The following is a 17,404-nucleotide window of genomic DNA, read 5'->3' on the forward strand; positions in this document are numbered from 1 at the left end:
CCAAAACGCACAAGCTTCCTCCTCGGATACAAAAAAGAGGCTAAGGAAATCTTTCCACTCGAGAGCCTTTTCTGCTTTAGGGCTAAAACTTGTGCCAAACCGCACGTTGCTGGAAGCCGAGTGCTTCCTTGGAATACTTTTTCTTTTCCTCGGCTGGCAGCCCAAAGAAGCGATGAGTTGCATCTTGGAATTCTCCAGCACCTGAATGGGCACAGCATGGTTCACAACCTGGAAGAACCCCCACTTCTCTGCTGCGTCACAAACAGCTTTTGCCACTTTGGGTTCTTCCCAGTTTGACATATCGATGATGGGAATGGATTCCTGGGGACTGACTTGGGTGGCACTGGCACACATCCTTTCCTCCAAAGGTTGGATGTAAGCCTTGGGGAGGGCTTTGAGACCTGTTTCTGACAAACCCTTCACTCCATTTCCTTGATTTATGACAAAATCAGTTAGAGCTGAGGAATCAGTGTTGAATTGTTGATCAGCAGGTGTTGGAGCCATTGGTAACAGTATCACTACTTTCTGACAGCCAAGAGAGAGAGTTGGCTTTCAAAGAAAGTTTAATGAGGTTGAGGTTGGTGGTGAAGTACTCTTCATGCCGTTAATGGGTATTTATAAGAGTGCATCGGTGGAGAATTGGCACACCCAAAGGACTTTTCAAATGTGATGTCTATTGTACGTATCTCAATTCTCACCAACCACCTTAGCAAATCTCATGCCTTTTAGGCCGTGCTACGTCGGACGATCAACATTTTAAACTACCAACCATTTCTAACCAGGCCTAATTGGGAAAGGAAATTAATGACGTGCTACATCGGGCACTAGTGCTATCGAGGGCGATCAACGTTAAATACACGATGAAGAAAAGACTGTCGTTGCATCATTTAAAGAAAAGTTTGGGTTGAATAAGTTGGATGTTTTACCCCTCCATTAATCATGCAGTGAGAATGGTTTGACTTAATTTCAAGTAATGAGGTAATATCTTTGATGAGATATATTATATTTTTTTTTCAATTTATTGTCGATGACGTGATAAAATGACTTACCAATATATATAGTAATTCTTTATTTGCAACATTTAATGAATCAGTTAACTTTCCATTGGAATCTTGTGTTCATTTATGTCGATTTATACATTTATTTTATTTAAAACATTAAATTAAAATTTATTTTATCTTTGAAAGAAACAACTGTATATCTTTCCTAACTAATTCAATGTTTTTATTAATTTATATATATATAAATATATATGTCACAAAAGACGAGAGATATTTTGCTTTGAACATAAAAGGCAAGAGTAAATAGATTGAATTGCAAGTCTTGAGGTCTCTGCCCACTTTCCCCTTTGGAGGTTTGATTAGAAGGAAGTCAATATATTATATTTGAAATTTCAGTTTCACAGTAGAATGGAGATATTTCGATTCTCATGAGACAGCAAACTATTATTGAACAATTCTACTTCTACCCTCCAAAGCCTGCCTGAATTATATGCTTGGATAATTCCACAAGGCTTTGTTTATAGCAAAGTCATAAATTGACTTGAATAACGTAGTAAAACATACAGAGGTGAATGTAAATAATAGATATTTTTAATAAAAATTACGTAAACAGTAGTAATACTTTTGATTTTCTTCCCAAAAGCTACCTATCAAATGTAAATATATTTTATTTAAAAGTTAAAAACAAACACAATAAATATTATTATCTATGTTATTTTTATTTTGATCTAAGAAATTAATATTTGAGTGACTTTTAAAAGTTGAATATTTTCAAAAACTATTAAATCTGTTTATTTATATATGATTTAATTTACCAACAATAATATCATACCTTTTCATAGGACACAATTGACATGGACCTAAAATTTATATGTAATTATGATACTTCTTACCTAACTTATGCCACATATTTATATATTTTTATAATTTTATATAAATTTAAACTTTATATTAAGTTTTATTGATTTTATTAAAAAATTTAAGTTTTTTTTATCATTGTATTTAACATTTACAGAAGGATTTTTATATGAAAGCTTGTTTGAACTTTACATTAACATCTTATTTATTTACATTTATAATTATGATTACTAGACTTTTTACCCATTTTACCTTAGATGTCGCATATTTTTATTCTTACTTTCACATGTTTATTATAACATTTTCAAAAATTTTTTACAATTATAATAATATATTTCAAGCCGATGAAGACAATTTTTACTCATTTTTACGTTAGATATTACATATTTTTATTTTTATTTTTATATATTTATATTAAAATTTAAAAATATTATTAGTTTTGAAACATCAACATTTTATTTAATTAGGTGAAATTATATTCTTGTCGTGTTAGAAATTTTGTAGCTAGTTTGGGGGATACAAAGTACATCGAACAAAAATGAGGAGAACAACAAAAGAGCTCGAGACAAGAGACAACGGTTGATATAACATTAAATATCAACAGTAAAGAAAATGTCAAGTTTTATGCTTCAATTTCCCATGGACCACTATTCACGTAATGTATTATAACAGTAAAATATTATTAAATTTTTTATTGTACCCTATGTAAAATGGAGTTTGAATTTGAGTATAGCAACGTCACATTCATTTGAAATAATAATAATAATAATAATTAATATAATTCTCGTGATCATACTGAATGAATTATGATACATATAATCAAAGGTGAAGGGAGGGGCTAGTAGGGCTCCGTTCTTCCTAAATTTTTAAAATTTAATAATTTTTTTTATTTTTTTAAATTTTATTGTTTTTTTATTTTTTAAAACTAAAATCATAATTTAATTTTTGTAAATATTAAATTTTTTATTTTCATCTTTCAAATATAAAATTTATGGGCAAGTAGAGCAAATTCATGCTTTGAACTTTGGGTCTGAAAATTACGCTTAGGTAGCTAAAACTGTGTGGCTCACCTACCCAAGTTTTAGCCGTCAATTTTTGCTGCTTTTACCTTGGAACAAACCAACCCTTTTAGAGACCAAAACAATGATATTAATTGTATATAATTGAACATTTATAATATTAATCGTCAAATTATCTAATATTATTAATTTAAAAATTTTAATCAATAAAATTAGAATTTAATACAATTAAAATCCTTATATAAATCTTATTAATATTTACAAAACAATAACTGAATATGAAATTGAGATTACCCCAATGCTTTGGACTTGAACCCGCCCAAACTCAAGTTAAATTAATGAAGCGGGTCAATTGGGTCCGGATTTCAAGTTTTGAATCCAATAAAGCATAGTATATAAGTTGGCCCGACCCCAACCCGAATACCAGGCTTGAAATGGAGCGGGTCAGTCGACGGGGTAGAAGTTGAAGTTAACTGGAGCGCCGTGCTTCCTACAAGCAGCTGAAGGAGAATTGGAGCTTTGCATTTATCTGGTGACGACGATGAAGGGTTGGAGAAGTGCTTCTCTTTCTTCTTCTCCTCCCTTTGTTCTTCTTCAACACTTGAGATTAGGTAACCACAAATCTGCCTGTGCTCTTCCCTTCTTGTGTTATATTACACTTGAGTATTAATCATATTTATTGAGTATAAAAGGTTTAAATAAAATTATATTTTTCGTTTTATTTTTTTCTTTTCTTTTTATGTTTTAAAATTATGTCCTTTTGAACTCCTAAATATTTTCACTTTAGTTATATTTTAAATATATTGTTTATACATTCTTCAAAAATATTATGAAATATTAATTTTATATGGTTCATTAAGATTATAGAGTTTAAAATTTTTATGAAATTTTAAACAAATAAAATAATTAGGTTAAATTATACAATTAGTCTCTGTACTTTGATAAAATGGTGAGTTTAGTCCTTGTATGATAATTTATAAAAATTGAGTTGTACTTTTTAAAATTAACAGTGTTAGTCCAATTGTTAACAATATTAAAATTTTTTTGTTATTTATGCTAGCATAGTATTTTTTTGCTGATATGCCATTGAATATGATTATTTGTTAAAGAAAATGTGATTCTTTTTATTTATTTTACAATATTTTTTTCACTACTTTAAATTATGAAGCATAAAAATTTAATTTTTTTTATCTTAGAACGCTCTTTCTCTAAATGCCAGAAACTCATTCGTATTTTTTATTTATTTATATTCTAATCCTGTTTCAAATCATTTTTGAAAGGCATAAATGTTATATTAAATTAGGTAATTATACAAATTCAAAAAAAGTCAGTCCGTTTGTTGTTTATACAAAATAAAGAGATCAACATGACCAACCTTTCAAATTATTAGTTCACAATGGATAATTTTATATCTACACTTACAAAATCTATACCAATAATTGATCATGTTATAGACTCATATTTTGTATTACTATTATATTATTAATGAAATGTCACATTATTATCACTATATCATCAAATTTAATATTACATCAATACTAAAATTTCAAGTCAATCCAAACAAACGTCATATCAAAATAGATAATAAAAAATTTTTAACTAAATGGACCGATATTGTTATTTTTAAAAAATATAAAGACTTAATTTTAACAAATTATTATAGAATGATTAAATCTATTATTTTAATAAAGTAAAGACACTAATTGTATGATTTGGCTAAATAATTAAGGGGAGAAAACACAAAGTTTTTACTGTTTTCTTTGATTGCGCATGTGTCTTTTACGCATTCCTTGAGCTTGTTGAATATACTAGGTTTGAACAAACAAAAGCAAACGACCACATGGCAGTCCCCTTCAGAATATGTCATCAGCTGCCGCCTTCCAAACAGCGTGGCCGTAAGCAGCTAGTGTGGGAGATGACTATTCTGCAGCTGCTTGAGGTCAAGTTACACGTGCAAGGGAAAATTCAAAGACAAATTATAATTCTATAATTTCACTGATTAGACGTGTAAATATAATCTTCCGAAATTTTTTAAAATAAAAAATTAATTCTGATTCTTTTTTTCAATAAAACTCTACTTTTAAGAGTCTTGATTACTTAATTTTGAATAAACAAAATTAATCTCTTTTCTTGAGTTGGAATAAGATCGAAAAATGATTTCTTGAAACGTATATTGACATATTTTGAAACTTCTTTATTTTTGCAGAATTTGTCAATACTTCAGAGCTTGATTCTTGAGATTTTAAAAAAATTTAAGTTTTTAAAATCTTCTTCTTCTTTTTCTAAATTTTGCGTTAATTTAATTAGAGATAAAGTATTATAACTCATAAATAGTTTTTTGATTGATCAGACTTTGAATTTTTAAATTTTGATTGGTTGAAATTTAGTTTTATCTCTAAATTATCTTAATTTATTTATAGATAAATTGGATGACTAATAAGTGAATCTTAATTGGTCAAATTTAAGATTTATCTTTAAAATATCTTAATTTATTTAAAAATAAATTGGATGATTCATGAATGAATTTTAATTGGCCAAATTATGTTATTTTAAATGGCCAAATCCTGTGTAATTGGATAAAATTTTCTCCTTGTAGCTCATATATGTTAAACATTCATGAATTACGTTAAGACGCCATGTTACTGATTCAAGAATAGAATCAAGACGCAGCATTACAACGCGTACATATTGATCCATGTTAAATAGCATACGCGTATCTTCTTGCAGCCTCAGTTAGCTTCTCAATTAGCATCTTTCATATAGCATAGCTTTCGCCTTGGCCATCTTATTTGAATCATTATTAGTTGACCTTTTCTGTTCTTAATCTGCCGGAATGAAAACCTAGATTTTTTTTTTTTTTTACTTTCCATCGACTTTTTCATATAAAATCCATTGTGTTGGTGCCCTAAGTAGAGAAAGATTTTGGAACATGATATCGTCTTAAGAAGGATTGCCGCCACTATTATATGAGGTTGCATCATTACATATTTTCTTAACTTTTTGACTTCACATTTTGCAACTTTACTGGTTTTCTTTTCCTTACCATCGCTACAACATTTCTTTGCTCCTATGCTTGTCATCGTTGCAATTATTCTTGAAACATTTGTTTTGTTCACCGAACATAGGAGAGTCACTCTTCCTTCCATAGAAAGGGTCTTAGATTTCCATGTAACCAGCCGAGCTTCAAATTTCTTAATAACCAGATCCCACATTCGAATCGAATTGGCAGCAGCACCTAGTGGGAGTCCTAGATAGGCAAATGGAAAATTCCTTGCCTTACATAGGATTTTATTAGCCCACTCGCCAATTCTTCCATGCTCTATGCTAATGCCATAAAGACAACTTGTATGGAGATTGCTTTGCAGCCTGGAGATGACCTAAAATACCTCAAAATCATCTTAGCATTTAAAAGAGAATTAAACTCAAGTCTAGAGAAAAATACCATATCATCATTGAATTCCTAGAGGTTACCTGAAAATACCTCAAAATCCTCTTAGCATTAAAAGAGAATTGAACTTAGGTCTAGAGAAATTGTTGTATCGTCAGGTACCTAAAGATCTTTTTCACAGTAGCCAATTGTGATTCCTTGAGATATGATTGGAATCTTCCATACAAGCATACTGCCAGTTAAGTAGAGCAATGCGCCAATCATATCTCTATAGAGCTTTTGGTCCACATTCTTTCCTTTCTCATCTTTATCAAGCTTGGTGGAAGGACTCATTAGAGAGCCATTTGATTTTAACTTGATCACATTAAACTTCTTTAGCATTTCTTTTGTGTATTTTTCTTGATTAATGAAGATGACATCTTCACATTGTTTGATTTGAAGGTCGGGGAAAATTTCAGTTCGCCTATCATACTTATTTCAAACTCACTCTACATTTCTTTAGCGAGATTCTCATACAAAACTTTATTAGTAGCACCAAATACAATATCATCCATATAAATTTGAACTACAATCAAATCATTCAAGCATTTCTTAATAACTAATGATATATAAACACTTCTTCTAATTTAACCTTTTTCAACTAGAAATTTTGAAAGTCTTTTGTACCAAGTGCTGGGAGCTTGCTTTAGTCCATACAAAGCTTTGTGTAATTTATAAACATAATCAAATTTCTCAAAGTCTTTAAAACTAGGGGGTTGTTTGACATAAACTTATTCTTGAATAAAACCATTTAAACAAAGCACTTTTCATATCCATTTGAAACAGTTTGAAATTCATGAAACATGCATAAGTAAGTAATAATCTAATGGTTTTTGGTGTGGTGGTGAATTAACTACAATTCACTAGAGTCAAGAATCAACAATCATACAAAAGTAAGATCTGTTTCAGTAATTTGCATATAACTTTCACTCTGAAGGTCTAAATGATGTGATTCTAAAGGTTTTAGGAAGATAAGAAACAGGGCTACAATTCTTATCCTTACCATTTTACCCAGTTCGAATGGGATCAAGGACATATTTGTCACACGTTCCTTGTTAATGTAAATTGAATTTGAGGAACGAAATTGTAACACCCCATACCTTTGTATAAAAGTCAATGGACCTTATCGATAAGACAAAGGGTCAATTGACATTAATTTAAGTGTCAAAGAACGGTGATGGGTGAAAAGAGTATTTTGAAATAAAATATTTTACACGTGAGAAATTAATAATTAAATAATAATATTATCGAGGATGAAGTAGCGAGTTAAAATACGATTTAGAAGTGAATCAGAACAAAGTGAGACACTTTGATACCTGAAGAGACAAGGGGAGGATTTTAGAATAAAATAATTTTTTATTAATAAATTAATAATAAAATATTAATGTTTTATTTATTGTTGAAATTAGTCATGAAAGAGGATTATATGGCTAATATAAGTGGGGGAGAAGAAGTAAGAAAAAATTTTGAAGACAAATGACGTTAGTTGGGCCTGCATGCCTTTATTAACTAAGGCAAGAACGGGCAAGTATATATTTAAATATTATGATGATACCTTGGTCATGTGTGACTTTGATATTTTATTTGTACAAGTGTAAAGGATGAAAGATAAAAGAAAATTAGAATCAAAGAAATGATTGAAGGACCAAATTGTAAAGGATGAAAAGTTTGGACAGTCGAATGATAAATAAGGAAAAGTTTGAAGACTTATGTGCAATTTTAACATTTGAAGTTAAATGGAAATTAACTAATTAAAGAAAGCTAGATTATGTGGGATAATGAGATGTGTATGTAAATTCACTATTACATGCAAATGATAGCATGAAAAAACGAGAAAGTTAGTGAGGAACATGTGGGACCCCTACTATGTGAAGTAAAAGGAAGAATGAGCTTAAATCTATTTTCATATAAAAAGCTTGGTGCATTAGGTGGCCAATGGGGAAAGGAAAATGTGGGATGTATGTGACTTAAATAGATTAATGAATGACCAAATAAAATATAAGGTAAAAGTAGTGCATAAAATAAATAATAAAAGGAAGAAAAGATTAGCAAAATGAACAAGGGAAGAAACTGGTGCATGAAGAATCATTGGATGGCAAAATGGCCAATTGAAAATAAAAGGTGAATGGTTCATGTGTTGTTATTGGTTTCAAAAGGTGACCAAATGAAATAAGAAGAATAAGAGTGCATGTGTTTTGATTGGTCTAAAAAGGTGGCCAAATAAAGTAAAATAAAGAGAAAATGAATGGCAAAAGGGTGGATACATGTCTAGGGAAAGATAACACCCATTCTTTCACAAGTTCCTTTCAAACCTGGGGGGGGAGAGGAAGGATTTCTTGCCTTTTCTTCCATTTCATCCATTCTTTGATCCTTAGAATCTCAAAAATACACATGCACACCTATTTTAAAGAGTGATTCAAGGGCATTTGAAGAAATATCATGTGGGTCTCAAGGCATTCTAAAGAAGAAAGGAGAAACTAAGTGAGGGCTCGATTTTGTTGAAAATCTAAGGAAAAATCATGAGTTCATTCCCTTCATTCTTGTTGGGTTTTTGATATTTCATCACCAAAGAAATCTTCAATGTTCTAGAAAAGAACTGTGGAGTTTTAAAGGAGATATAGAGCTTGGTTCCAAAATACAAGAGAAATAAGGTAAGGATTGTTGTTTTCGCTTGAATGATCTTTGCAAATGGGTTGGTAACTATTAGAAATATTTTGTGGTAGCAAAGATTGGCTGGATTGGAGAAGATTTAGTGACATGCAAGCTATTAAAACTGTGGATGCATAATAAATTCAAAGTGAAAGAGAAGTGGTAAGCATAATACTATGTTTTAAAGCCTACGGTTGTTAAAATATTTGAAGAATAATTTGTGAATCAAGTTGGCAGCTTGATGATTAAAGTTTTGAAGAAATGGTTATTGTTGTGTGGTTGGAATTTTGAAAGGCACATTGTGAGGAGTAATGGTTGTTGAAAGACTCTAAAATGCATAAGCTAGTTGGAAATGTTGAGTTTGCTTGGTATGTTATTTGAAAGAAATAAGGAGGAATAGTGTGGTTAATATTATGAAAATATAAGATGGATTTGAATAAAAGTTACTTGGAAAAGTTGAAATGGGCACTTAATGATATAAATAAGTTGCCAGTACTTATAATGTAAAGAATTACACAAGTAAAAAATACGAATTCCTTTAGTAAAAAGAAATATATGTCAAAATATATATGAATATGCAAAGGTTAAGTGAGAAAGAATGGTAATTCTAGCATGATGTAAGTTATTAAAATGATGATTAATGTTTGAATGAGAAAGAAAAATGGGAATTATAAACAGTAAGAATGTTAAGCTTGGTTTATTGCTAAGAAGTGTGCAAATGGAAAAGGAATACCGTGGTGATTAACTAAAGGAGGAAACATAACTGGATAAGTGGTGAAGTAGTATCCCGCCATAGTAAGGTGAGTAGAGGGTGTTTATTTTAAAAGATCTATACATTATATATTGCTATACGTTTAATAAACATTGTCGATTTTCTTTAAATCCAATTGTGAATAGCATGAGTTGTTAGCCTCGATAGGCGATTTTAAAATGGATTTACAATGATTTGTACACTGCTATGGTGGAAAGCATGAGCTGGTAAAAACCATAGGAAATTGTGGATGCAAGTTGATTTGGGAATTGTTTGTGTAGACTATTTATATAGATATATGTAAAGTGTTTTAGAAACTGAGAAACAAGCCCTTTTGCACTGTTTTGCATCAAAAATCCGTGCCTTGTATCTTTGTGTGACGTGCATAGTTAAATGTTTTAAATGCAAACTTTTGAAAACTGATTTTAGTCTGATTTTTACACAAGTGTTTACACTATACTTTTTAATGTGAAAAGCAATTTGAAAGATTATCGAATCTTGTTTTCAAATGATTTAAAGCAAAAGTTTTGAAAAACCTAGATTTGGTTTTGAAAACAATTTTAATAAACCGAGAATGTAGAGGGTAGGTGGAATGTCACATCGGGATAGTATGACCCTTGTGCACAAGTGAGTTCTAGGTCAAGAACCTTTAGGCTATTGATGGGTTGTTAGACGTGGCTGGGGCCATGGTTTGTGACATATACGTGGCAAGGCCACAAGTTGATAAATGTGGCTAAGCCACAAGTTGATATACATGGTTGCGATCACCTGATTTCTTCGATATCAGCCAAAATTGTTGAAATTGCCATGGCTGTGGGAATATGGTAGAGGAAGACCTCCTGAGTTGTTATTATGTGGAAGTGGGTCCACGAATGATTACTATATTTACCTACTTGAGAGCCTTGTGAATTTTAGATTCGTACTCTTTTGCATGGTGGAGAGTTAACATTTTCTACAACTCCTCTATTTGCTTGCAAGCTTTCAGTGCTTTATAAGTTGATTTTGAGTTAATATACATGAATGTACATGATTATTTTTGACATGACAGTCATTTAGGAGCGTGCATACTTTTATACAGTTATTTCTAATTTTGATGCAAAGAAAAGATTTTAATGATTAAAATTTATTTTGCTATGCTTCTTTTTGGCATTGCTTTGCCAAGGAAAGTATTGCATTAAAATTTTATAGCATTATTTTTACAAGGCATGAATACCCTACTTGTGATTTGGTGTTATAAGATTATCATTTTATATTCTAGTTTTACTATTTACATTATCTGCTTTAAGCTTGTTTCCCATCTATGCCCTGTTCACGGAGTTGATGATCACTGAGTTTGTGAGACTTACCCCCTTATTTCCTTTTTGCAAATAGTGATTAGCTTAGCGTGCATTCATCGGTATTTATAGTCCAACGTAGATAGATAAAGGCATCTCATAGCTTAGAGGTCGAGTGGCTCATAGCATAACGTATTTGTAAATGGTGACAATATAAAGGTGCAGTTGGATGCTATGGACTTTAGTGTATTCTTACACTTATGATGAATAAAGAATAAGATGGCTTATTATGATTTATGTTCAATTCTTATTACAAAGAGTTTTATGATTCAAAGTAACTTCATAGATTAATGGCATGAATATGAAGTAAAATCTAAGGCTTCAATTAAGGCTTGCTCGGGACTTGTCAGGTTCTCTTGGGATACTCAAACACCAGTAGCAATCGAGGAGCGGTCATTACAGAGATCAAGGAAAGGTATGTTCGTCATTCTTTATAGAATCTTGATTTTTATGGATGTGATTACAATATTTGAAATAAGAATGATGTGCAAATTCTGTTTGTGTATTTAGATTGTTTGTTTCCTTAAAGAAATTATTTTTTTTGAAATTCATGGCTTACACAAACACATCTAGGCACAAAAATTCGATCTCCATCACAAGTTTTCATTGATTTGTGCGAGAATCAAAACTAGATAATAATAATGCATTCCAAGAAATTTATTTTTTCAGCTGCTTGTTTTCTCTTCTTAATGTTGGAAAATTTATTTCATCAAAATGACAATCATCAAACCTCATCATGAATAAATCTCCTTTTAATGGTTCTAAATATTTACTTATAGATGTAGACCTGTGTCAAACATATATTCCTAACTTCCTTTGAAGACCCATCTTTGTGCGATTTAGTGGAGCAATGGGGACATATATTATAGATCCAAAAATTCTTAGATGAGAAATATTTGGTTCCTAACTAGAAACTAATTGTATAATAGAGAATTTATAATATCTCATTGGCCTGATGTGTACAAGTGCTATTGCATGTAAAATGGCATGCCAATAAGTTGAAGTCAAGAGTTTAGACTTAATTAACAATAACCATGCAATCAGTTTAAAGTATTTAATAAATGATTCTACAAGATCATTTTGTGTATGAATATGAGTAATAAATTGTTCAATAGTTATTCCAACTAATGTACAATATTTATTAAAAGGTCAAGATGTAAATTTACCAGCATTGTCAAGACAAATAGTCTTGATTGCATAATCAGGAAAATATGGATGCAAATGAATGATTTAGGTGAGTAATCTTGCAAACACTAAATTACAAGTTAATAATAAGTATATATGTGACCATCTAGTCAATACATCATTTAAAACTTTAAAATATCTAAATAATCCACATAGTGGATGTATGGGTTCACATATATGAACCCTGAATACATTCAAAAAATGTAGAGGATTCAACCCCAACTTTGGCTAATGATGGTCTTATAATTAATTTACCTTAAAAAGCAAGCAACACATGAGAATTCATTTTATTAAAAAATCTTTTGAATTTTCAATGGATGATCACATGAATTTTCAAAAAAATTTCAAATCATTATTGATTCGAGATGGTTCAACCCGTCATGTCAAACATTATAATTATTAGTAAACTTTTGGTTTGCTATACCATGAGTTTCAATAATTATAATATTTATGTAATACAATCCAAAAAAGAAAGCGGGTAATTTTTCCAATGCATACTTCTTACCTAAGATAATAGATGCAATATAGAGGTATTAAATATCTCTTTTATTCATTGTCTTAATATGATGTCCATTCAGACGAATATTTTTAAAACTTAATAATTTTTTTTGAGACTTAGTAGAAAATAATGCATCCTTTATTATGGACTTTGTTCCTCTAGATAGTAAAATATTAACTCTTCTAGAGCCTTTAATTAATCTTTTACTATCAAATAAATATCAATATATAAGTTAATATAAGAGAATGTTAAATATAAAATTAAACACATAATAATCACATATCATTTAAATATATAAAAAAATATATAAAAGCATCTTCGTAATAGAATTGTACTACTAAAATATAACAACAAGCTATTAAGAAATTTTGTTCTTGGATATTTCTGTTACCCATCAAATGATCAATTCCTCCCTCACGATGGATGAGAAAATTAGAAATGGCCTAATAGGAAATATTTGGTTCTTGACCATAAACCAATTGTATATGGAAGAATTTATGATAACTTGATGGCTTGATGTGCACAAATACTATTGCATCCAAAATGGTATGCCCGTAAGTAGAAATTGAGAGTTTAGGTTTCATAAGTAATGGCCTTGTAATCAGTTGGAAGTGTTTAATAAATGATTATACTAGACCATTTTGTATATGAACATGAGCAACAAGATGTTCAACAGTTATTCCAACTAATATGTAATATTCATTAAAGGCTTGAGATGCAATGATGCAAGTATATCTAGAATTTAGAATTCTATTTAGTATTTTAGTTGGTTTAGGATTTTATTTTCTTTATTTTGTTTAGTTCGTGATTCTTTTTCTATCTTTATTAGGATTTTAGTACATTAAGTTTTATTTGTTAGGAGGAGGATTTTTATTAGGAGAAAGATTCTAATCTTTTGGTTTGATTTGGATTTATCTTAGCTAGTATAAATAAGTGGTCGTAGATAGAGGATTATTATCATTTTTGTTTATTCTGAATTTTTATTCAAGAGGTTTCTTTAGAACACAATTATCTTTCTCTTGTTCCAAACACAATAAAACATATTCAAGCCTAATTGTTAAGTTCTAATTGCCCTAAACCTTCCAGTTACATTAAATGATATCAGAGCAAATGATCCTACTATTCTACAAGGATTTTTTTCATCAAGGAGACTATGGTTGGCCGAGGCAAAGGTCAAATTAAAGTCAACTAGCCCTAACAAACTAAGTTGACTGAGATGTAAAGAATGACTGATGACTTAACTTGGGCTGTGCAAGCCTTGTAACATTAAGAACCAGTGAGAGCCCCAATGGGGAATCCAAAAGGTGACCACAATCCTTTTGAGATTTAAAATCTTGAAGATGATGATGAATTTGAGATTAAAAACCCTTTCGTAAAGATGGACTTATAAATCAAGAGATAAGAGTTGGATTAGAGTGTCGGTTATTACACACTCTTAATTTAAATGGTAGAGGAATCAAGATCGAAGTAACTGATTTTCATGGGAAGATTCATGCAAAGGATTATTTAGATTGGGAAGCCAGTTTGGAAAATTACTTTGAATGGAAACTTATGGTAGAAAATCAAATAGTGTTATTTGTAAAGCTAAAATTGAAAGATATTGCACTTCAATTTTGAAAGAGAGTTGAAGAGCAACGTGCATGACAAAGTAAGCTTAAAGTTAACACTTAAGAGCACATGAAAAGTAAACTACGAAAGAAATTTTTACTTGTTGATTATACTATGGAATTATATGAAAACGTTCATTGTTTGAAGCAAAATAACAAGACCATTGAAGAGTATACATTGAAGTTATATAACCTATCAATTCGAGTTGGGTTAATTGAGAGTAACAAACAAATTACTTCTCATTATCTTGCTGTTTTAAATCATTTTATTAGGGTCGAGATGGGAGTAGTTCATTTATACAACATTGAAGATGCTCATCAGTATGCTTTAGTAGTGGAAAAACCAGTTTTACGTTATCGCACTAGAAAGCCATTATATGGCATCAATTGGTAAAGCAATTCTGAAGCAAGACAAGGTTGTTAAACATCCCTACAAAATTATTGAGGGGCTGTCATAACCAATAAAACTAATAAGGGTGCAACCAATGTTGAAAAGAACAACAAAGGCAAGGGTATAACGACTTATGGTGGACAAAACAGTTCTGGTTCTTCTACAAATAAAAGAAGTAACAATTCCCAGATTCAATGTTTTACTTATGGAAAGAAGGGATGCATTTCTTTTAATTACCCACAAAAAAAGGTGAACATAGTGAAATTAGGGGAAAAGGTAAAACCCATTTATAATAACTATGATGAGAAGATAGAGGAAATCGATGTTTATCCTGCACAAGGTGAGTCTTTAGTGGTACGAAGAGTGATGACAACAACAACAAAGAGGAAGCAAAAGATTGGAAGAGGTGAAGTATTTTTGGCACACGAGTTGTTTGTGAAGGTAAAGTGTGTGATATTGTCATTGATGGAGGAAGCATGGAAAATATTATTTCAAAAGAGGCAATTGACAAATTGAAGCTTCCTACAAGTAAACATCCTCATCCTTATAATATTAGGTGGTTAAAGAAAAGACACGAGGTACTAGTAACTACTCAATGTTTGATGAAATTCACTATAAGAGGTAACTTGGATGATGAGGTTTTATATGATGTTGTCGTTGTTGATTTTGCACACACAAATATACATATCGAGCAAGTAATGTAGACAATAAGTCTAGATTATCATTCCCACAAGGATTTATTTCTAAAGTTTCACTAAATACTAAAATTATATAACAAATTAATCTTATTTAAGCTAACCAACAATTGAACAACTAATCAAAGATAAAATTAAAACTAATAAACAAGAAATTAACCCACAAAAACTAAATATGATGAGAAAAACAATAGATTAAAGACCTAAGATCATTGGTTTAATCAACATTTCATCTGATACCAGGTTATCTTGTTATTTATCTTCCTTAGGTGATTTTTGTAAGTTAAAAGTCTACTATGCTAGTATATGTATTGAATAAATAGTATATAAGCAAGAAGAGTATTGATTTCACAAAGAATTGATCTAAAATTTTACTAAGTACTAAAATTAAAACAATTTAGTTGTATTCAAATAATTAAAATATGAATTCTAATTAAACTAAAACTTACTTGACTAAAACTAATTTAATTAAAAATTAAAGCAACAAGATAATTGGATAAAAATTAAATCAAACAAGCCTCGGATTACAATATCTCTCACACTTCATTTAAATCTTACCTACCTTCCTTAACTCCTTTCAATGGGTTGAATTGCTAACGTAAAGTCCTCAATTATTTATAAGGGTCTCTTATCTCATCTTATAAAATTATCTATTTTAATCAAAACACTATATCCCTATGTGAATTGAAATTAAAATAGACTCATTAAGTTTAAGTTCTAATTTTGGCTCCATATGGCATATAAATATATCATTATCATATACACAAATCAATTAATATGATCATATGCTATCCTAATTTTAATTTACACTAAACTCCCTTTCCCAAGTTTCTTTAGGTTCCTAAATCAATTTAATTGGTGACCAATCTTTTAAAAAGTATTAATACCAAATTGGAATAAACAATTCAATTCTATTAAAGATAAGCAAGAAAGAGATTAAAAATTTAAATTACATGTGAGTTCAATTGCAATCCTAGAAAAATAAAATTAGCTACTCATAATTGCAAAGATAAATAAAAATATGTGAAGTTTAACCATTAAAAGGAGCAAGAAAACTAAAAGCTAAGGAAGCAAACAAAACACATATTTGCAACCTAAACTTCTGGCTCATTGAATCTCTTAGGTTTGTCTCTCCCTAATTTCTCGTAAAGATATCTTATTTATACTAATAATCTTAACCTAAAAGTCTCTAAGTTAACCTATTGACTCTAACTTTTGGACTTAAAAGTGTAATGAAGCCCAAACATCAAATATCATCTTTAAAATTTCCATTCCCATAACATTACGCTTTGTCATCTTTTGACATGATTTTCTCTATCTTCCATTTAGAATTGGGCAAAGTAATCTCCATGAAAGTTATGAGCTCAATAATCGCATCATTTAGAGTTCCGTAGCAAGAGTTATGGGCAAAATACCAAGGTTTATGTAAGTAGAACTCTAGGTCCTCCAAACACCTTACTTTCCAAAATTAAGCCTTATTTCCTTAAATCCTACAAAAGCATTAAAACTAATAAATAATAGCCAAATTAAAGTAAATAAACATAAAATTAAAATAAGTTTATAAAAATAAACTAATTATAAAAATAATTAAAAATAACTAAATTATATTTAAAAACTAAGGACTTAGCTAATTTTTAATAAAAAAGTTAGAATAAAATAATTCTATAAAATAGAATTATCAATTACTAACCTAGAATCCATATCTACTCAAATCATGAATTAGATCAATTAAGTGATGTGAATATATACCATTCAAATCTTAGTCCAACCTAAAATCTCTCTTTTGAGTGTCAATCAAATTCACAATTCAATTAATTGTTGATTAGGCAATTAAAAGCATAAAGAGCATATTTGAATAAGTAAAACAACACCCATTCATAATAAATAACTGAAAAACTAATATTTAAATTACATGTTGAAATCCACCATAATCCTAGATAAGCAAATTAGTTCATAATATCTTAAAAACCACTATCTAAAGACATTTA

The 17,404-nt window shown here is 29.9% G+C and overlaps 1 pseudogene; it reads right to left on the reverse strand.

Moving 5' to 3' along the window:
* The window catches only part of LOC110412289 (feruloyl CoA ortho-hydroxylase 1-like), a 7,880-nt pseudogene extending 7,304 nt beyond the window's left edge, over positions 1-576 (reverse strand).
* Positions 577-17,404: the final 16,828 nt, after the last annotated feature.

The sequence above is a fragment of the Theobroma umbraticum genome, unplaced genomic scaffold (assembly GCF_002168275.2).
Source record: "Theobroma umbraticum cultivar Fairchild unplaced genomic scaffold, ASM216827v3 scaffold_95.0, whole genome shotgun sequence".
NCBI lineage: Eukaryota > Viridiplantae > Streptophyta > Magnoliopsida > Malvales > Malvaceae > Theobroma > Theobroma umbraticum.